At 42.3% G+C, this 22,508-nt stretch overlaps 1 protein-coding gene and 1 long non-coding RNA gene across 10 annotated transcripts in view; one reads left to right on the plus strand and one right to left on the minus strand.

Moving 5' to 3' along the window:
• Window positions 1-22,508, plus strand: part of LOC127571234 (fibulin-1-like) — a 149,473-nt gene that overhangs the window by 33,721 nt on the left and 93,244 nt on the right. The gene's annotated exons all lie outside the window — the stretch shown is intronic.
• LOC127571236 (uncharacterized) overlaps window positions 12,104-22,508 on the minus strand; it is a 33,255-nt gene continuing 22,850 nt past the window's right edge. The window contains exons 3-5 of the long non-coding RNA XR_007956462.1: window positions 17,911-18,051; window positions 14,113-14,225; window positions 12,104-12,612 (exon numbers count right to left, since the gene is read on the minus strand). This is a non-coding gene — a long non-coding RNA (uncharacterized LOC127571236). The remainder of the gene's footprint in view (window positions 12,613-14,112; window positions 14,226-17,910; window positions 18,052-22,508) is intronic.

A 22,508-nucleotide genomic window follows, 5' to 3' on the forward strand; every position in this document is an offset into this window, starting at 1 on the left:
ATTTTTCAGTATAAGCAAAGAAATCAATGCAGTGTCAGTTCTTGGATGTGAACTATTACTTTTATCCTCTATTCTCACAACAAATTGTCAATTTAGTTGCTTCTTGGGGTTTGCATATGGAATCTCCTTTTAGTTTTTGAATTGTCTTCCACCAACCACCATACTGGGAAGGGCATTCACTGATGTGAAACTTGGCCATCCCAAAAACATTCAGGAAATCCAGACCATGGTATCAATGTGCAATGCTGATTTGATCTCATCACTGTTAAATTAATGATAATGAAGCTAATGCCATTTGTTGAATTCTGTATGGAGAATCCATCATTCGGTAGCAGAAAAATAGAATCACAATTCTTCATTTCACTGCAGTCTTCATTTAACTACTACATATGAAATTGACCTTTGGGTGAAAGTTCTGAAGGGTGTGCTTATTGCAGTATTTGACCATCTTGCCTGTATCTATGCAATCGTCCATATTCTGACAACTGGAGCACTTTAAGGATATTCTAACCACAACTTACTTTAGCCATTAATTACTTCTTTACATTATTTGCAGAACAACGTAAAATTATCCTACGGTTTACTGTCACAAGCGAACACCTGAATTTGACTGATCAACAAATAAGGAAGAAGGTTTACCTAACTCTCCAAGATCAGTCTTATTTGATAGGTTATTATCTTCAAAGGTATGCTATGGAAAATAATCATCAATTGTACATTCTGTGTTATAAACTGAGCCTCGCTCAATCGAATATAGTGGTGTATTATATAAATCAAATGCTTAAATCTAGGAGCAATTGAAAGCACTCACAATCTTCAAGCTGGCACCATCTGCTTCAGTAAATGCCCTTTCTCCTTATATTTAATTCCTTTACAGAAACATTGAACTAGTACTTCCCAATAGAAGAATTCCCCACAATATGCATGAGACACTATCACTTTGAATCATTTTTATTTCAGTTACTACATTTTGCCTCTCTGAAGACTGCTAAAATAAAGTTTGCTATATATTTTCCTGTAAACTATTGAAGCAGGCCCAGTTACTGAATTATTTCCATTAATGTATATTTCAGTTAATATTTTCAATGGTAATTTTACCTAGAAATTTAAGTGTTATGAAGGGCCAAAAGCCTCAGAAGTACCTGAAAAGGTGGTGAACTCCTTTGGGAATAAAAATGCACGGTGGGGACCAAGATTAGGTCCAGAGGGATGAATCTGAGAGTGGGCCTGAAACTGGCCTGATCAGGGCCTGTACTGGGTTGCCAATTAGTTGTTGTGGAAGTAAAGCTGGTCAGCATTCATGTAAACAAACTGATTCAGGTATAAAGGATGGGGGTGTGGGTTTGGGAAAATGGTGAGAAACTGGCTTCAGGTAAAGGGACTGGGAAGCAGGGAGATTAATATTTAGGTAAGAGGCCAAGGATAGGAGGAGGGAGGCATGGAACTCCATGCAGATCAGTAAGTGTAGGGTAAATTTAAATATCCAGGGAGTTGGAAAGGGTTGGGAGAGATCATTGGGGTGGTGATGGTCTGGGTCATGTGATATTGTGTGGTGAGGGGGAGTTTTCCAATCCAGTGCTACTCAATGAAGAGCTTGTTTTCTTGGGAGTGCCCAACAATAGGCACTCCTTGGGCAACTTAATCTTTTTCTACCAAGTGCTCCAGAAAAGTTGAAAAGCAAAAAATTGCAGATGCTGTAAATCTGACTAGAATAGAAAATGCTGGAAATACTCTGCAGGTCAAGCAGCATTTGTCAAGAAAGAAACAAAGAGAACAATAATACTTCAGGTTGATGACACTTCATTAGAACTGAGAAAACTTAGAAGTCACATAGATTTAAGTTGTAGGAAAGGGGAAGGGATGGAAAGAACAGCAGGAATATTTGTGAAGGGGTGGAGACCAAGAAAGGTAGAATGAGGAAACAAGTTTTGGTCAACAAATTTTCATGTTGGTCACAGGTGTGTTATACATGGACAGGTCAAGAGATGTAGTTTGTAGGGTATAGAGTCTAGCAATGATGAGTAGACACAGATTTGATACCTCAATCTAACAGTTACCTAATTTCTCTTTCTAGCCTGTATGGGAACCAAACTGTTGCAAAACTGAACTGATGGCAAAGAGAAGTTGTGCCTAGACCAACTAAAAATTCAGACTGAAACAGAAAGAACAAAAAATATTGAATGACATTCTTACATTCCAATTTTTGGCTTTCGTTGTAATTGTGTACATAATTTTCTGATAGTAAAATCATGTAAGAGGAGAAAATCAACTTTTGTTGGTAGCACAAAACAATTGGAGAGGTCTTGGCTGCTGGTTGTGCTTCCCACCACACAATGAAGTCAATAGAACTGAATATGTGGGAGAAGAATACAATAGCTGACTGCATTTAATTGGAATGACCAAAGGATAATTTTTCCTTTATGTATTCTGCATGTTAATACATGGGTATGAGAATAAAGATGGCATCCTCTGCTTCATCTTATTATTTTATGAATATTGGTATTTATCATTTAGATTTTCTATATTATAATATTTGAAGCAAAATTTTATTTATATATTCAACATAAAAAGGTACCTTGATTTTAGTGAAAATAATGGACATAGAAATTCACTTCTGCCAGAATTTGGAGTGAATTTGAGTCACATGCACTGATTCATGTGCTCATGGCCAATGCAGCCAGTACAAATGGGTTAAATTGGCAACGTTAGCAGTAAGACTGTACTAGTAAAAAATTCTCAGGCATGGCATTTTAGGTTTTGTTCTAGCATGGGCTAGAGAGACATTCCTTCCTGAAGAACAGCAAGCTCCTTCACTAACCCTGCAGCCAGTAAGAGTGAGCAGACATCTGGAAAATCTCAGCATTATCTGGATATTAGGTGCTTTGTTTTGGCACTCAGTCAAAGTAGTACCAGGACGTCACATCTACACTTGCCATCTGGTTGCTCAGGATGATCAGAGTATAGTGAAACTTTGTGTATACCATGCAATATACCAGAAAGCAGGCTCACTGTGCAGCAGGGAGTTGAGTGCAGGTGCTGATCTGTTGCTTCTGCGTTACACTTGATTTTGTTTGGCATGAGGTGGCTGTTGAAGAGAGACTATATTGTGTCTTTGAGAGGTTGAATTATGTTAATAACACTATTGTTTCAAGACAAGTGGCAACTGCAGAACTAAAGAACGAACAAAGCATGTTACTCCTTCCAATATTTACATTAATTGGTTATGATTTGGAACAAGATGGTTTTTGTCAAAAATATACTTCATTATTAACCTATACAGTATTACAATTGGAACATGTCATTATCTTCATTCACTGTACCATATAATTCAATACACCACTTATGATGTGTCAATGTCACGAATGTTTCATCCTGAAACATTGCATCAGGACATTATTTGAGACAGAGCCCTATCTACCCCTCAGCGTCCAGAGATGGGGTCTGTCCCCATAAAGTCTTTGCGGTGGCTGCATTGAGCTTCAGTGCATCCTTCAGCGTGTAGACCTGCATTTTGGAATGTGCCAAATGGCAGCATTTGCTCGGGTACATCTCCTTGCACAGGAAGATCAATAAGTTTCAGGCAGACCACAAAGTGTGTCTTTCACCGAGCTGATGATCTCCCAGCAACAGTCAAAATTTATCTCAGTGTATGATCCTGGAACAGCAGCCGTGGAGCACAGAATCCTGTTTTACACAACTGCTTGGGATGAACTTCGATAAAACCCACCACATCCCTTTCTAGGCAACACAAGTGACTGTTGATACTGGAATCCAGAGCAACACACAAACTGTTGGAAGAACTCAATGGGTCAGGCAGCATCTATGGAGGGAAACAAAGGGCTGCAGATGCTGGAATCTAGATGAAAAGCACTATGATGCTGGAGGAACTCAGCAGGCCAGGCAGCATCCGTGGAGAAAAGCAGGCGGTCCATGTTTTGGGTCAGGACCCTTCTTCAGGACTGAGGATAGAAAAAGGGGAAGCCCAATATATAGGAGGGAAAAACAGAGCAGTGATAGGTGGACAAAAGAAGGGAGGTGGGGTGGGCACAGGGTGGTGATAGGTAGATGCAGGTAAGAAATAGTGATAGGCAGGTGCGGGGGAGGAGGGGAGAGGGAAATGGACAGTCAACGTTTAGGGTCGAGACCCTTCCTCTGGACTGCATCCCTTTCTAGAACTTCTTGGTAAACACCCAATCACAGTCCACAGCTGGTGCAGTGTTAGCTACCAAGTGACTAATTAAATGACTAGTTAAGTAAGCTTGTACCTTTTGACTTAACAAATCTGGGAAAAAGACCAGGCATTACATACCTTCATGGAAGTAATGCTTTTGGAATGGAGCATTCAAGCATGCTTAGTAGTGACCTCCAAATTATTTGTAAATGTTTCTCAGTCCTAAATTGTCTCTTTGTTTAGTGTTCATAGCTACAGGTAAATAAGTTCACAGAACAATTATTTTGGTGGGCACTTTATTGGAATTGTGGCCATTCAACTACTGTGTGGTAGAAACCCTGATGTACATCCCAGTAGAACAGAATGAGAGCACCAGAGTGAGACTGTTGTTGTGTGCACTTGCGTGTGTGCCTGCGTAAGACAAATGAACAGCTCCAATAGGTGAATGGTGGGCACTGTGAGCCGCTCGCTCTGAAATAATGTGACTATGAGAGGATACTGTGGGCTGATTGATGAATTATTTAAATCCTAAGATCCCAAAGCCTCTCTGCCATCTATACAGCAAAAGCCAGGAAGCTGTCATCTCTGCACGCCTGGTTCAGTTTTAAAGTTCAGTAGCAAATAGGAAAAAACGCTCCATTTGACTGGCACGTCATTCATTAGCTTAAACATTCACTTTTATCACCACCAGCGCAGCATGTTCACCATGAACAAGATTCACTGTCACAACTTGCCAAGATTGTCTTACAGCACATCCCAAATCTTTGACCTCTACCACCTAGAAGAATTAAGGCACCAGTCACAAAGGAATGACCACTAATTGCAAATTCCATTCCAAGTGATAACGTCTTTCCGGTTTCAAAATCTGCTGCTATTTTTCCATCACTGTACCAAAATTTTGGAACTCCCTACCTATTAACAGTGTTGGTGAAACTTCTCTGCTCAAACTGCAGCACCTAAAGACAACAGCTCACCACCACCACCTTTTCTAGGATAATTGCGGACAGATAATAAATACATTACTCTTGTGTCATGCATAAACAAAAAAAAGTTGGAACATACTTATTAGAGGAAGCAATGCTTTTTAACATTAAGATAATAAGATAAGATTTCTTTATTAGTCACATGTACATTGAAACCCACAGTGAAATGCACCTTTTGCGTAGAGTGTTCTGGGGGCAGTCCGCAAGTGTCGCCACGCTTCCGGTGCCAACATAGCATGCCCACAACTTCCTAACGCGTACGTCTTTGGAATGTGGGAGGAAACCAGAGCACCCGGAGGAAACCCATGCAGACACAGGGAGAATGTACAAACTCCTTACAGACAGTGGCAGGAATTGAACCAGGGTTGCTGGTGCTGTAAAGTGTTACGCTAACTGCTACATAATGGCAAATTAATGAATACAATTTTATTTAAGATTCCTGTACAAACATCCTGCTGCTTGAACAATTCTAACTTGATAATAATTACTGGTAGAACTAATACAATGAAGCAACTTGTTACAATATAATATGGTCACTGTATTTGAGTTGATAGCGTAGAACTTCGGATTAGTATTTTGGTGTGTTAAAGTCAGCATGGGAACTGAGACTACAGTGTCTTAAAGGGAGCAGTGGAACCATAGCCCAATGTGTTACAGGGAGCATGGGAATCAACACCCAGTATACCAGACACCAAATCATCAGGGTTTCTGAATAACTGAGTTGTGGATTATCAGAGTTGTACTCTACTAGTGGCATGCAGTTCTGTTGCAGCCTTAGCGCATTTTTGGCGTCTTCATTTGAAGTGGGTTGGTGAAATCTGGGATGCAATACTTTTTTCCAGGAGATTAATACAAACTCAGAATTTGAGTGAATCTACTGCAAAGATTGCGGTCCAGGAATGTTTCCAGGCTTCCCCTAGAATTTTTGCCCATTACAGTATCGGGTGAGTCTGATATAGTGGATGCAGTTTATATTCTGGACAATGGAAGATGTCGGGATATCAGAGAGAGCTGCTCCTGATTTCCCTAAGTTTATTTTTTGCCCTGCGGTTGATGACAGAATGGCCATGGATTTCACTTCAATAAAAATGCACCTGGAATGCAGGTTGACTAGAGTTCTAGCTTGTGTGGAGTCACAGTTTTATGTTTTACTTTGTACACAAAAAAGAATTATTTATGTGAGATCCCATAAGAAAGAACATAATAGAAGGAATAAACGAAGAAGTTGGCCATTTTGTCCCTCATATTTGCTCTGTCATTCAATCAAATCATGACCTCAGTGCCACTTCCCTACATTAACCCCATATGCCTTGATTCCATTAATATCAAAAAATCTATTCATCCTTGTGATGAATATACACATGACTGATTGTCACAGCCGTCTTGCGTACAGAATTCTAAAGATTCACCACCTGCTGGGTGATGAAATTTCTTTTAACCTGTTATTCATGGCCCAGCCTTCATTTTGAGACTGTGGCTCTTGGTTCTACACTTCCGCACCACCAAAAGCATCAGCACTGCATCTGCCCTGTCAGGCTCCTCTTGTAGATTTCAATGAGCTTCATCCTCATTCTTCTAAATTCAAGTGAGAAAAGAGCCAGTTTGCTTAAGTTCTCTTCATATGAGAAATCCATCACCCCAGGAATGAAGCTGGTGAACCTTCACTGCACTCTCCTATTGCAAGTACTTACGTAAGGAGACAAGACCTATACACAATACTCCAGATGGTGTTTCACCAGTTCTCTGTATAATTGGGGCAAGCTGTCTCTACTCGTGTACTAAAATTCTTCTGGAATAAAAGCCAACTTATCATTTGCCTTCCTTATTCTTGCTGTACTTGATTCTTATACAAGGATACATGAGACCCTCTTAACACTGACACTTTCCAGTTGTTGTGAGAAATCCACATGGCTGTCACGTGACAGTTAACGACAATGACCCCCGCTGACTGGAGGACAGCATTGCTCCTCTGATCGGAAGTGATACTACTGTCAATCAAGGTGTGGCTCCACCCACCCCTCAGGTGTGAGAGTACCTTTTGCCTCTGAACTTGTCTGACCACTCTGAACTTGCCTGACCAGTACGCTTTGTCTCTCAACCTGCCTCACCATTGGCTGTGGCAGGAACCTTTGTCTTTGACTCCCACACCATTGGCTCGTTTAAATCACAACAGTGAGGCTTCACCCAGCCTCCTAGCACCATAAAAAGGACTGCATCCCCTAGCCCTTCCTCTTCTGACGACCCCAGGAGTAGTGAGACAACGCTGCAGAGATCATTGGTAAGAGTGCATCACCACATGGTCAGGGAGCGTTTCACTCAGACTCAGGGAGCATTAAGAGTCAATGCTAGTGTGGGCCAGGCATTGAAGTGTTATATCCTGAAGGTGTACATTGTTATTGTGTGCTTGTTTGTATGAGTGTGTGTGCGTGCGTGCGTGCATGCGTGCGTGCATGTGTGTGTGTGTGCCTCTAAACCCCTCCTATCCATGGACTTATCTGCCTGGGGTAGTGGTGGAGGCAGGTACCTTGGTCAAATTCAAGAGATTACTAGATAATTTAAAATAGAGGGATATGTGGGGGGAAGGGGTTAGATAGTCTTAGGCAAGGTTTAAAGGTCAGCACAACATTGTGGGCTGAAGGGCCTGTATTGTGCTGTACTGTTCTATGATTCTATGATTAACTTGGACCTTGATCTCCTCAATGAAAGCATTGATATAGACTGTGAACAGCTGGTGTCTTAGCAACACCCCACTAGTCACAGCCTTGCAACCCAAAAATGACCTGCTTATTCCTACTCTCAGTCTTTTGCCCATTTACTTATCTTTAATTCACATCAGAATATTAACCCTAATAACGTGCACTCTAATTTTACTCAAAATCTCTTATGGAAGGCCTTTTGAAAGTCCAAATACTCTACAACGAATGGTTCGCCCTATCCTTCAGGTCCCAGGTACAATCATGTTCAAATGGTTCATCAGTGGCCATTCTTCATCACAAGACAATGCAGCCCATTTGATTACTCCAAATAGCTTTCATCTTTATTAAGGTCAGCAGTAAACAAGGGCACTTTACAGCCAGCAACAAATTCTGGTCCATTTAGTTTTGATTGATCTGACAGTGAGTACTTATTCTATGATAGTTTCTGTTAGTTATATCCGAAACAAGCACATTAACCGAACTTGAATGTGTTTGATGTGCAATAGTGGAGTACTTTCACCAGAAGGTCTGGGATGGTTCAAAAGGCTGGCTACCCATCACCTTCTCAAGTGCAATTAGGAATGCACAATACTGGCTTTACCGGCATTGCCCACTCCTTCTAAAAATAAATTTAAAAAAAAGACTCCAACTGCAGCAGGCAATAAAGAAATCATTGAAGATAGAAATGGAATATATACTGACTGAACTTGCAGACTTCCAGTAGAACCCTGCCGACATTTCACTCAGAGACCGGTGAAACTCGAACAGAAATATGCCAATTGTTTTGTTTTCTTAGCACTTGATAGAATTAGGCCCTTTGGCCTAACTTGTCCATGCTGACTGGGTTGCCCAGCGAGCTAGTCCCACCTGCCTGTGTTTGGCCCATAGCCCTCTAAACCCCTCATATCCATGTACTTATCTGGATGGCTTTTAAATGTTGCTAATGTGCTCGCCTCAACCACTATTTCTGGTGGCTCATTCCAAATATGAACAACCTTTTGCACGAAGAAGCTGTCCCTGATGTCCCTTTTAAATTTCTCACCTATGATCTTCAACCTATGCCTTCTTGTTTTATCACCCCCTCCCTGGGAAAAAGACTATGTGCTTTCACCCTGTCTATGCCCCTCATGATCTTATATACTCTATCAGGTCACCCCTCAATTTCCTATGTCCCAGGGAATAAAGTCTTAGTCTACCCAACCTCTCCTTGTAACTCAGGCTCCCAAGTCCTGGCAACATCCTGGAAAATCTTTTCTGCACTTTTTCTAGTTTAATAACATCTTTCCTATAGTAGGGTGACCAAAACTGTACACAATATTCCAAGTACAGCCTCACCAACGTCTTATATAACTGCATCATAACTTCCCAGTTCTTAACTCAATGACCTGACTGATGAAGGCCAGCATGCCATATGCCTTCTTCACCACCCTATCTACCTGTGAAGCCGCTTTCAGCAAACGATGCACTTGCATTCCTAGGTCCCTCTGTTCTATAACACTCCCCAGGGCCCTACCATTCACGGTTAATTCCTACCTGGTTTGAACTCCCAAGATGCAATACCTCACATTTATCTGGATTGAAAGTCTTTAGTTTCTCATAACCTTCTACACTGTCCATGACACCACCTATTTTAGTAACATCCGCAAACTTACTAACCATGCCTTACACATTCACATCCAAATCATTTATATAAATTACAAACAACAAAGGCCCCAGCACTGACCCATGTGGCACACCATTAGACTCAGGCCTCCAGTCCAAGAAACAACCCTAGACCATCACTGAGCCAATTATAAATCCAATCTGCTATCTCCCCCTGGATCCCACGTGATCTAACCTTCCAGACTAGCCTGCCAATGAGAGACCTTGCCAAAGGTCTTACTAAAGTACATGTAGACAGCATCCACTGCCCTACCCTCATCTACCCTCTTGGTTACCTCCTTGAAGAAGTCCAAGTGATTCGTTAGGTGCAACTTTCCATGCACAAAGCCGTGCTGACTGTCCTGAATCAGGCCCTGTCTCTCCAAATGTTGGTAGATCCTGTCCTTCAGAATCCCCTCCAGCAATTTACCCACCATCAATGTCAGGCTCACTGGTCTGTAGTTTCCTGCCTTGTTTTTGCTAATCTCTTTAAGCAATGGTACCACACTGGTCACTCTCTAGTCCTCTGGAACCTCACCTGTGGCCAGAGATGAAGCAAAAATCTCAGCAAGGGCCTCCGCAATTCCTTCTCTAGCTTCTCACAAGGTCTGAGAGTCCACTGAGTCAGGCCCTGGGGATTTATCCACGTTGATGCACTTTATGGCCTCCAATACTTCTTCCCTGCTAATTCGTATGTGGTCCAAGACATCACCACTCATTTCCCCCATTTCCTTAACTTCCATCATTTTCTGCACATTAAAAACTGAAGTGAAATATTCATTAAAAATCTCACCCATTTCCTTTGGTTCCACACACACAGTCATGCTGATCTTTAAGGGGACCTATTCTCTCTTTAGCCACCTTCTTACTCTTAATATTGAATCTCTTGGGATTTTGCGTCACCTTGCCTGCCAGATCCCTCTTATGACCTCTTTATGTCCTCCTAACTTCTCTCTTAAGTGCACTCCTACACTTCTTGTAGTCATCAAGAGATTCACTAGTTCCCAATTGCTTATGCACAGTGCATGACTCTCTCTCTTTTTCTTAACCAATGCCTCAATATCTCTTGTCAACCAGGGTTCCCTAAACCTGCAAGCCTTGCCCTTCACCCTAACAGGAACATGCAGGCCCAGAACTCTTGACATCACACTTTTAAAGGCCTCCCACTTGGTAGATGCTCCTTTCCCTGCAAACAATCTCGCCCAATCAACTACTGCAAGATCCTGCCTAATGGCTCCAAATTTTGCTCTGCCCTAGTTCAGGACCTTAACCTATGCACCGGCCGTGTTCTTCTCCATAACTATTTAAAAACTAATAGAATTATGGTGACTGGACCCAAAGTGCTCGCCGACTGACACTTCTGCAACTTGCCCTACCTCATTCCCCAGGAGGAGGTCCAGTGTTGCACCCTCTCGAGTTGGTCCATCTGTATATTGATGAAGGAAGCTTTCTTGGACACATTTCACAAATTCCACTCCATCCAAGCCTTTCATACTATGGTTGGCCCAGTCAATATTAGTGAAGTTAAAATCTCCCACTAATACAACCCTATTATGTTTACAACTAGTTACAATCTCTCAACATATCTACTCTTCTAATTCTCGCAGACTATTCAGGGGCATATAATACAATCCCATCAGAGTGGCCATCCCTTTTCTATTTCTAAGTTCTACCCATATGGCCTCACTGGATGATCCCCCAAGAATATCCTCTCTAAGGACTGTTGTCATGTCCTCGTTCATCAAGAAGGCAACTTCCCCTCCTCCCTTACCTGCACCTTTGTCACACCTGTAGCATTTGCATCCTGAAACATTGAGCTGGCACTCCTGCCCTTCCCCTGGCCATGTTTCTGTTATAGCTATGATACCCCAGTCCCCAGGCCCAATCCATGCTCTATGTTCATTCGCCTTACCTGTCAAGCCTCTTGCATTGAAATAAATGCAGTTTAAACCAATGGTTTTTCCTCTCCTTTTACTGTACTCTTGTCTATCATGATGTCTAAATTTGCTCTCACTAGCCACAAGTATTATCCCCTGATTTCTCATCAGCCACGCTACTGCTCAGGGCCCCACCCCCTGCCGCTCTAGTTTAAACCCTCCCAAGTAGCATTAGCATATCTCCCAGCCCAAGATATTGGTCCCTCTCCAGTTTAGGTGCAACCCGTCTCTCTTGTACAGGTCACCCCTACCCCAGAAGAGATCCCAATGATCCAAGATCTTGAATCCCTGCCCCCTGCACCAGCTCCTCAGCCACACATTCATCTCAACTATTTTTCTATTTCTACCTGTACCAGCACTGGTCATTGAAAGTAATCGGTACGAATGCATTCTAACTGCTCTTTGATTGTTGTGGTTTTATTACTATTGTCACTTTTTATTTTTCCATACCCTTTTATGGGAACATAAGTTCTTTTTGTAAAACCTGACCAACAAGAATTGTGCATCACATTTTCCTTTACTCATATTAACAGGATAATTGTATTTATTGTTAAAATGTGTTTTAAAGTTAATACATTTTGTATCATTATATGCGGAAATATTGAATGAACAATGATCAATGCAGATGATACACAACATCGCCTGTCTTCATCTTCTCTGTCCACTCCCCATTATCAGAAACATACTGTTCATGAAGGATGTTGCAATTTCGTTGATGGTCTTGTTTTGCGTCTAGCCAACAGGAATACATGGTAAAATGTTTCATGAAATTGCATAAGGTACAGATTCCATTCATCATATCAATTGGGCTATGGTTCCCCTGCTCCCTTTAAGACTCTGTAGTCTCAGTTCCCATGCTGACTTTAACTCACCAAAATACTAATCCGAAGTTCTACGCTATCAATTCAAATACAGTGACCATATTATGTTGCAACAAGTTGCTTCATTTTATTAGTTTGACCAGTAATTATTATCAAGGTAGAATTGTTCAACCCGAATTTCTGGCCAGTGGCAACATATTGTAGCTTGCTGCTGTTTTCTAAATAAAGATGAAAAATACTTGGAGTGATCCATTCAACCACAAGGTGTAGTGAAGAGCCACCTGGATTCCTTGTCAAGGGAGATCGTGAGGACCTGCATGGTGTGGAATCCACAAACCCATTCATGTAGAGGGACAGGAAAAACTGCACAAAAAAACAGTAAGGATTTGGTAAGTTTTTAATGAACTGCGTTTGCTCTATTAGCTATATTTGAGTGTTTAAAATGGTTTGTAAATGATATAATTTTTATATGTTTTAAACTTTTTTGTTGTTTAAGGTGATGTTTAGTAGCTTCTGACTGACTCCAAATATCCTTCACACACAGAAGCATTCAAAAACTCAACAAGTGGTGCAGATCTTATTATCTTGGTTCTGATAAGAGAACATTTATTTACAGCAGTAACTCTGTTTTACTCTTTCTACTGATATCGCCTGACCTGCTGAGTATTTCCAGCATTCTTTGTCTTTATTTCATCATCTACAGTGTTTTGTTTTTTACTCTCTATTTTGGATCCAACTTAGATCCAACTTTTTCATTTCAAGTCAACCATTTCAAGCCCAGGATATTACTGCTGAATTCTATAGGCCAATGCCCCTGGCCTAACAGTATTTAGCTGTTTCATCAATGACCTTCCTTCCATCATAATGTTAGAGGTAGGGAGGTTCACCGATGTTTAATTGGACTTGAAACTTTTTGGCAAATGAAGTCATCCACAACTGCATGCAGCAAGACCGAGACGACATTCAGGCTTGAAAATCAAAAGATAAACTGCAGATGTTGGAAATTTAAAAGAAAGACAGAAAGTGGTGGAAATACTCAGCTCTGTCGAAGACCCATCGTCAGATCTGGGAAGGAGACAAAAGAACCTCGTTAAGCTGCAAGGAGGGTGGGGGAGGGGTGTGCGTCTGATAGGGTAAAAATGGGGTGACCATGGGAATGAGCTGAAAACATGGGAATTTATCTGGTCAATGAGTGAATGGGAGCAGTTAGAGTAAGAACAAAGATAAAAGCATGTAGACAAAAGAATGTAAGAGTTGCGAAATACAAAGCAGAAAAACATGCCTGGCAGGTCAGGCTGGGCATGTCCTTCACTTCCGGAGAGAAAAAGAAAGGGAGGAAAGACAAATGAGCTGAGCAGATGGGAGACTGATACTGACAGGAAAATTGAGTTACCTGAAGTTGTAGAATTCAATATTAAGTCCAGAAGACTGCAGACAGAATACTGGCAGCTCAATTTTCCAGGGCATGGATGTTTCAGACACGATAGAGAGAAAAAGAGCTACATTCCTAATCAGATCACCTACGTAGTTGCATTACTGATAGCAAGAACGTGATGGCTGCACTCAGCAGGCACAGTAGTGTGTAGCGGTTAGCGCAACTCTATTACAGCGCCAGTGACCCCGGTTCAATTGCGGCTGCTGTCTATAAGGAGTTTATATGTCCTCCCCGTGTCTGCGTGGGTTTCTTCTGGGTGCTCCGGTTTCCTCCCACATTCCAAAGACGTATGGGTTAGGAAGCTGTGGGCATGCTATGTTGGCACCGGAAGCGTAGCAAGACTTGTGGGCTGCCCCCAGAACACTCCATGCAAAAGATGCATTTCACTGTGTGTTTTGATGTACGTGTGACTAATAAAGATATCTTACCTTAAATATTGGAGGGCTCATCCAGTGAGGTCATATGAGTAGAACTCAGGAATGAAAAAGGTGCAATCACTCTGATGGGGTTATACTATTGACTTCCCAATAGCCAGCGGGATCTAGAGGAACAGATATGCAGGCATATAATGGAAAGACGTATCAGGGATAGTCATCATGGTTTTGTGTGGGGGAGATCTTGTCTCACAAATTTGACTAAGATTTTTGAGGAAGTGACAAAGATGACTGATGAGGGTAGGGCGGTGGATGCACAGCATTCAACAAGGTCCCTCATGATCCAGAAGATTAAGCCACATGGGATCCACGGTGAGTTGGTAAATTGGATCCAAAATTGGCTTGGTCATAGAAGATAGAGGGTAGTGGCAGAGAGATGTTTATCTGACTGATGGTCTGTGACCAATGGTGTTCCACAAGGATCAGTTCTGGGACTTCTGTTGTATGTATTACTTTTTAATGAGTTGGATGAAAATGCAGGTGGTCTGATTAGTAAGTTTGCATATATCAGAAAAATTTGTGAATAGCGAGGAAGGTTGTCAAAGGAAACTCAAGAGAGACTGCAGATGTCTTCCACCTATCACCTCCCAACTTCTTACATCATTCCCTTTTAGCCCTCCTCCCCCACCTACCTACCTTCCCCCTCTCACCTGGATTCACCTATCACCTGCCAGCTTGTGCTCCTCCCCCTCCCCTCCCCTTTATTCCAGCTTCTGCTCTCTTCCTTTCCAGTCCTGATGAAGGGTCTCGGCCCCAAATGTCAACTGTTCATTTCCCTCCATAGATGCTGCCCGACCCGCTGAGTTCCTCCAGCATTTTGTGTGTATTGTCAAAAAACTCAGCATCTGTGGAGGCAAAGGGAGGGTCGACGTTTCAGGTTGAGACTCTGTAATAAGGAGATTCTTGTGTTTACCACAGGATATAGATCAGTTGGAAATTTGGGTGGAAAAATGGCAGATGGCGTTTAATCCAGACAAGTGTGAGATGATGCATTGAGGGAGGTCAAATTCAAGAGGAAAGTATACAGTAAATAGCGCAACCATTAGGAACATTGATGTACAGAGGGATCATGAGGATCAAGTCCATGGCTCGCTGAAAGTAGCAACACAAGTGGATAGGGTGGTAAAGAAGGTGTATGGCATGCTTGCCTTCATCAGTTGGGTCACTGAGTATAAAAGCTGGATAAAACCTTACTGCTGGATAAAACTTTGGTTAGGCCACATTGTGTTCAGTTCTGGTCGCACACTATAGGAAGGATGTGGAAGCTTTGGAGAGGGTGCAGAAGAGGTTCACAAGGATATTAACTGGAATTATTGCTTCATCTGGAAAGACTGTTTGGGTCCCCGGATGGTAAGAAGAGGTGACAGGGCAATTGTTGCATCATCTGCGGTTACAAGGGACAGTGCCATATGGAGGGAGGTGATTGTTGGGAACAGAAGAGTGGACCAGGGAGGTTCAAAGTGAATGGCCCCTGCAAAATGCTGAAAGAGGAGGAAAGGGGAAGATGTGTCTGGTGTTGGAATCTCTTTGAAAGTGGTGGAAATTGAGGAGAATGATCTGTTGAATGCAGAGTCTGTTCGGATGGAACGTGAGGACCAGGGGAACGCTATACTTGTTCTGTCCCAGAGTAGAGGGGGTAAAACCAGAGTTGTGGGTGTAAAAGGGACAGCCAGAGGAATAAAATAACCAGGCAGTTTCAGGACTGTATGCGGGACAATTAGGCAGGTTAATATAATGAGGCAAGTTAATCGAGTTAGGCAGGTTTAGTGATGTTGTGGTTGCACAAGTAAGGACAACATGATTGTCTTGTTTGGCAACACTATTTTGCAATCCCAAGCAAACTCATCACCAAACTCCGAGGCCTGGGACTCAACACCTCCCTCTGTAACTGGATTCTTGACTTTCTGACCAACAGACCACAATCAGTGAGGATAGGCAGCAACACCTCCAGCACGATTATTCTCAACACTGGTGCCCCACAAGACTGTGTCCTCAGCCCTCTACTCTACTCCCTATACACTCACGACTGTGTGGCCAGATTCTGCTCTAACTCCATCTACAAGTTTGCAGATGATACCACCGTAGTAGGCCGTATCTCAAATAACGATGAGTTAGGGTACAGGAATGAGGTAGAGAGTTCAGTGACATGGTGTCATGACAACAACCTTTCCCTCAATGTCAACAAAACAAAAGAGCTGGTCATTGACTTCAGGAAAGGAGGTGGTGTACATGCAACTGCCTACATCAACAGTGCTGAGGTCGAGAGGGTTGAGAGCTTCAAGTTCCTAGGAGTGAACATTACCAATAGCCTATCCTGGTCAAATCACGTAGACACTACGGCCAACAAAGCTCACCAGCGCCTCTACTTCTTCAGGAGGCTAAAGAAATTCGGTATGGCCCCTTTGAATCTCACCAACTTTTATCGACGCACCATAGAATGCATCCTATCTGGATGCATCACAGCTTGGTATGGCAACTGCTCTGCCTAGGACCGCAAGAAGCTGCAGAGAGTTGTGGACACAGCTCAGTGTGTCACAGAAACCAGCCTCCCCTCCATTGACTCTGTCTATACCTGTCACTGCCTTGGTGAAGCAGCCAGCATAATCAAAGACCCCACCCACCAGGGTCATTCTCCCTTCTCTCCCCTCCCATCAGGCAGAAGATACAAGAGCCTGAGGGCACATACCACCAGGTTCAAGGACAGCTTCTATCCCATTGTGATAAGACTATTGAACGATTCCTTTATAAAATGAGATGGACTCTTGACCTCACAATCTACTTTGTTGTGACCTTGCAACTCATTGTCTACCTGCACTGCACTTCCTCTGTAGCTGTGACACTTTACTCTGTACTGTTATTGTTTTTACTCTGTACTACCTTAATGCACTCTGTACTAACTCATTGTAACTGCACCATAATGAATTGATCTGTACGATTGTTATACAAGACAAGTTTTGCACTGTACCTCGGTACAAGTGACAATAATAAACCAATACCAACATATTGTCATGACATTGTGGATAGTAACTGCTGAGCAAACAGAACGCAGCAGCTAGATGTTAGGGTTCTGATAACATTGTGTTTAAGGAACACAATGTTATCAATCGCGTGTGCTAAGCTCTGTAACAGTATATATTGCCACAAATCTGTAAATCAGGTAGAACGGGCCAGAAAACATTCTGCTTTGTTCTCCTGATTCATTAGTTATGTTGAGCTCTGAAATAAACTGCCTTGCTGTTAAAGGGAAATAGATGAAATGCATTCAAGGGCTTTATTAACAATGGCTGAAGAGAAGCCATGGTTTGGGAAGAAGGAAGACATTTCAGAGGCACCTGTACAGAAAGTCTCATTATCTGAGCAAGTATGACAGAGATGGGGAGCTGGGAGAATGGAATAAAATCCTTACAGGAGGCAGGTTGGGATGAAACGTAGTCAAGAGAGCTGGGAGGTCAGTAGGCTTATAATGGATGTTGGTATCTCACCTATCTCATAGGATGGAGACAGAGAGATCCAGAAAAAGAAGCAATGAATCAGAGCTGAACCATGTGAAAGTGAGGGCAGGGTGAAAATTGGCAGCAAAAATAATGAAACTGTTGACTTCTGCATGAGTACTGGAGGCAGCACTAAAGCAGTTATCGATGGACTGGAAAAAGAATTGAGGGAGGCTAGTAAGCCAGTATGCTGCAAGTGAATAAACACCACATGACACAAAAGTACTGACATATCCAACAAGAGGGAATCTAACTACCTACCCTTTACATTTAATGACATTATGATCTTCGAGTCTCTTACCAGCAATATCCTGGGGGTAATCACTGAGCAGGAACTCATGTAGAACAGCCACATGACTTACTACAGTTGCAAGAGCAGGCCAGAAGCTTGGCATTTTCGGTGAGTGACTCACTTCTTGATATCACAAGGCCTTACCACCATCTACAAGACACAAGTCAGGAGCGTGATAAAATAATCTCCACTTGCCTGGGTAAGTGCAGACCAACAACATCAAGAAATTCAATATCATCCACACAAATCTTGACTGGAATCCCACGCAATACCTTAAACATTCATTCCATTCACCATTATTGCACTGTTCCTGCTGTGTATGCCATCTAACAAATGCAATCTAGTTATTCACCAAGGTGACTCTAAATAGCATCTCTTAAACGTGGAATCTCAACTGCTTAGAAGGATAAGGACAGAAGATGCATATGGGCACCATCATCTGCATCTTCCCCTGAAACTCACACACCTTCATTGTCAGTTGTCTAATTCCCAGAGCTCCCCACCAACAAAATTATGGGAGTAACTTCAGCAGAAGGACTGCACAATTCAAAAAGGTGGCTCACCATCTCCTTCTCAAGGGCAATTAGGGATGGGCAATAAATACTGGTGTCACCAGTAACAAACACCTGCCAAGAAAATGGACATAAAGAGACTCCAATTGCAAAATGCCATAATGATAATAGTGAGCCTGGAATAAATACTGGCAAGTTGCCATAGAAATCTGCTGAGATTTTAAAGGAAGTCCAAAAATATGTCAACTATTTTGTTTTTTTAGCAACTATTCACCTGATGAAAATACTTTTTCTCATTAAAAGTATTTGGCATTGTTGTGTCATGTAATGATGATAACAATAGTTGTTGCTTTGTTGCTGTTGCCACTTTTTCACACCCATTTATGGGAACTTAAGCACTTGTTGTAAAACCTGACCAACAGGAACTGCATATTAGTTTCTTTTACACTTACACACAGGATAATAGTAATTTTTGTTTCAGAGTAGGTGCATTTTATATCTTTGCCTGCTGTGACATTGATTAGGACAATGATTAACATAAATAGAACACAACAACATGTCTTCATCTTGTCTGTTCACCCCATGTTACTTCTGCATATAGAAGCTGTTGCAGTTTAGTTGGTGGTCTTATTTTGGATATGACTAAGAGGACATGAGAATTGGTGTAGTAATTCATGAAGTTGTCTTAAGGTGCAGATTCCATTCATTATCAGATTAATCAAAATTTGTTGGCCCAAAGTTCATGGTCAGTGCCATGGTATCCTTGTTTGTCACTGTTTTCCAAATAAAGTTGAAAGAAACTTGCAATGATCCATTTAGCCATAAGAAGTGATGATAAACTAACTGGACCCCTTACCATGCTGAAGAGGCTTTCTGTGATATATTGAGTTCATAAGGAGAGAGGGGTGAGGGGATGTATGAGGAGTTGAACAAGTGCCATCAACAGGAGTGGTGGAAAATTCACTGATAGTCTGTTGGGTTAGAGGCATTGATTAAGCTGGAGCTATCAACATTGTCAAACACTTCAAATGTACTGAGATTCGAAAAGAACACATTATTCAAAACGTTCTAAACTATCAACAGTTTTAAAGATGTAAAGCATTTCTAAAAGATTTAAAATTTTAAGTCCTAAAATACTTAAAGGCACTTAAATGATTTCAAAAATTAAATTAAATAATGCCTTAGTCCATAGCAGTTGGTCTCATAAAATGAATTTAGTAGTGAAGCAATATTGGCAAGGCCAGGCTGGTACTGAATTCTAAAGTAAATATATCCCTGCATTCAGAATGAACATTGTGAAATTACTTTTATTTTATAAGTACCATTGTAGATGTCAGCTGCACCCAAGTAGACAGCATTCTTACCTCTGAGTTGGAAGAGTTCCTCTTCAAATCTCCCTTCAGAGAGTTCAGCTTAGAAGCCAAGCTGGTGCTCTCAGTGCAATACTGAGGGAATGCTGCGTTGATGGAGGTGACAACTTCTGGATGGGACATTAGAGACCCCACCCTTTTTTAAGGTAGATGGAAAAAAAACAATGGCAATATTTCAAAGTGGATGAATTTATAACTGAAGTCCTCATTTATTTAGCCCTCACTAAACATCAGTAAAACAGAATGTACGGCCATTATTGCGGTTCTGTTTTTGGTACGCAAATTGGATCCTGCACTTTCCACATCACAATGGCAACCTCACTTCAGAAGTGTTTTATCAGCTATAACGTACTTTACTAAAAAGATAAAAGGAATGCATTGTGCCAACCATAACTATCAGGACAGATACTGATTTGAATGTTTATTGGAGGTATAGATTTTGGTTGGAATTTGATCAGCCTTCCATCATAATGTCAGAAGTGGGTTAGCTAATGATTGCACAATGTTCGATTCCATTTTGCAGCTCTTTGGAAACCATAGCAGTCAATGCCTGCATGCAGCAAGACCTCAGTGATATTTGAACATGGGCTGAGAAGTAGCAAATAATGTTTGCTCCACAAAAGTGTCAGTCAATGACTACCTCCAGCAAGAGAGAGCCTAACCACCTACACTTGATAATTCAATAGCACTGCCGTTGTTGAGTCCCCCACCATCAACAGCCTAGGATTAGCCCTGACCAGAAACTCACCTGGAAACTCACATAAATACATGAATCACAACAGCAGGTCCGAGGCTGGGTATCCTCAACGAGTGACCTATCTCCTAACACCACAAAGTCTTTCCCTATCTACAAGGCACAAGTCAGGAGTGTGATGGAATAATCTCCCTTTGCCTGAATGAGTAGCTCCAATAACTCTGAACATCATCCCACGAGGTTGATTGGTGCTCCATCCACCACTTGAAATATTCCCTTCACCACTGGCACACAATGTGCAGCATCCATAAAATATCCCGTAGTTATATGCACAGGCTAATCTGCCAGCACCTTCAAGTTCCATGATTTCCATCCCCAATAGGACAATATCAGCAAGTGCATGAGAACACAACCTACAGGTTCCCCTCCAAGTTGCACACCATCCTGACTTGGCTGGTCCTTCATCATTACCAAGTCTAAGTGTTGGAATTATGTATCCAACAGCACTGTAGGGTTACCTGTTCCAGGAGGAAATGCAACAGTTCAAGAAGGTGGCTTACCAGCATATTCTCAACAGCAATTAGGGATGGGTAATAAATGCTGGCTCTGCCAGCAATGCCTGATCCCGAAAGATGAATAAATAATGAAACAAAACTTCAGCCAGAGGAACTTATTGGTGACACAAGAGACTGCAGATGTTGGGATCTGGATTAAAAAACAAGATGCTGGAGAAACTCAGGCGGTCAGGCAGCATCTGTGGAGGGAAATGGACAGTCAATGTTTCGGATCAAGACCCTTCATCTGGACTGAAAGACAGAGGGGAGATAGCCAATGTAGAAAGCTGCAGGGAAGAGGTGGAGCAAGAGCTGGTAGGTGATAGGTGGCTCCAGGTGAGGGGGGCTGACAGGCAGATGGAATAGGAGACAGTGGAAATTACGACAGAGGCTGGGAGGTGATGGGTGGAGTTGCCAAAGGGCTGCAGATAATGGAATCTGTAGGAGAGGTAAGTGGTGTATGGAATCAATAAAGGGAGGGGGGTGGGCAGCTGGGAATAGTGGGGGGGATGGAACCCAGTGGGAGGAGTGTGTGGGTGGTGTGCAGATGGAATAGGTGGAGGAGGGGAAACAGGGTAATGAGGTGCTGGGGTGGGTATAGGAGGAACTGGGTAGATTAGGAAGAGAGAGAAAAGGGATAGAGGGCAAGCAGTTTACCTGAAATTGGAGAATTGATTTTTCCTGCTGTAGGGTTGTAGACTACCCAGGAGGAATATGAGGTGCTCTTCCTTCGGTTTGTGCTTAGCCTCACCTTGGCAGTGGAGGAGGCCAAGCACAGTCATGTCGGTGTGGAGATGGGAAGGAGAATTGGTTCACGTGGCAGCAGAGTGAGCTTACTTCCACTAGAATACAAGACCAGCTGTTGCCTCATACAGGAGAGTGCCAATGGCTCTGTGGAGAAAAATCTGCTCTTCTTTCTCAGGTTGAACCTAGTGGACCAACGTTACCCTACATCTAACAACCTCAAATAGCTGCAGCTCATGCTGAGATGGTATACTGGGCCTTCCATACCAAGAGTGATCGCGGTCAACCTTGATGATGATCTGCTCTCTCCCCGTTCACAAGGCACCAATCCACCAGTGTGCTGTTGGACTACATGGATATAGGAGGCCATGCAGAAAGACTTGAAAAACAGTCACAAAAGAGGAGAACAAGGGCCATTAGTTGGTATTGGTATTGGTTTATTATTGTCACTTGTACCGAGGTACAGTGAAAAACTTGTCTTACAAACCGATCTTACAGGTCAATTCATTACACAGTGCAGTTACATCAAGTTAGTACAGAGTGCATTGATGTAGTACAGGTAAAAAAAATAACAGTACAGAGTAAAGTGTTACAGCTACAGAGAAAGTGCAGTGCAATAAGGTGCAAGGTCACAACAAGGTAGATCGTGAGGTTATGAGGTCATAAGTCATAGTCCATTTCATTGTATAAGAGAACTGTTCAATAGTCTTATCACAGTGGGGTAGAAGCTGTC

The sequence above is a fragment of the Pristis pectinata genome, chromosome 6 (assembly GCF_009764475.1).
Source record: "Pristis pectinata isolate sPriPec2 chromosome 6, sPriPec2.1.pri, whole genome shotgun sequence".
NCBI classification, from domain to species: Eukaryota; Metazoa; Chordata; class Chondrichthyes; order Rhinopristiformes; family Pristidae; genus Pristis; species Pristis pectinata.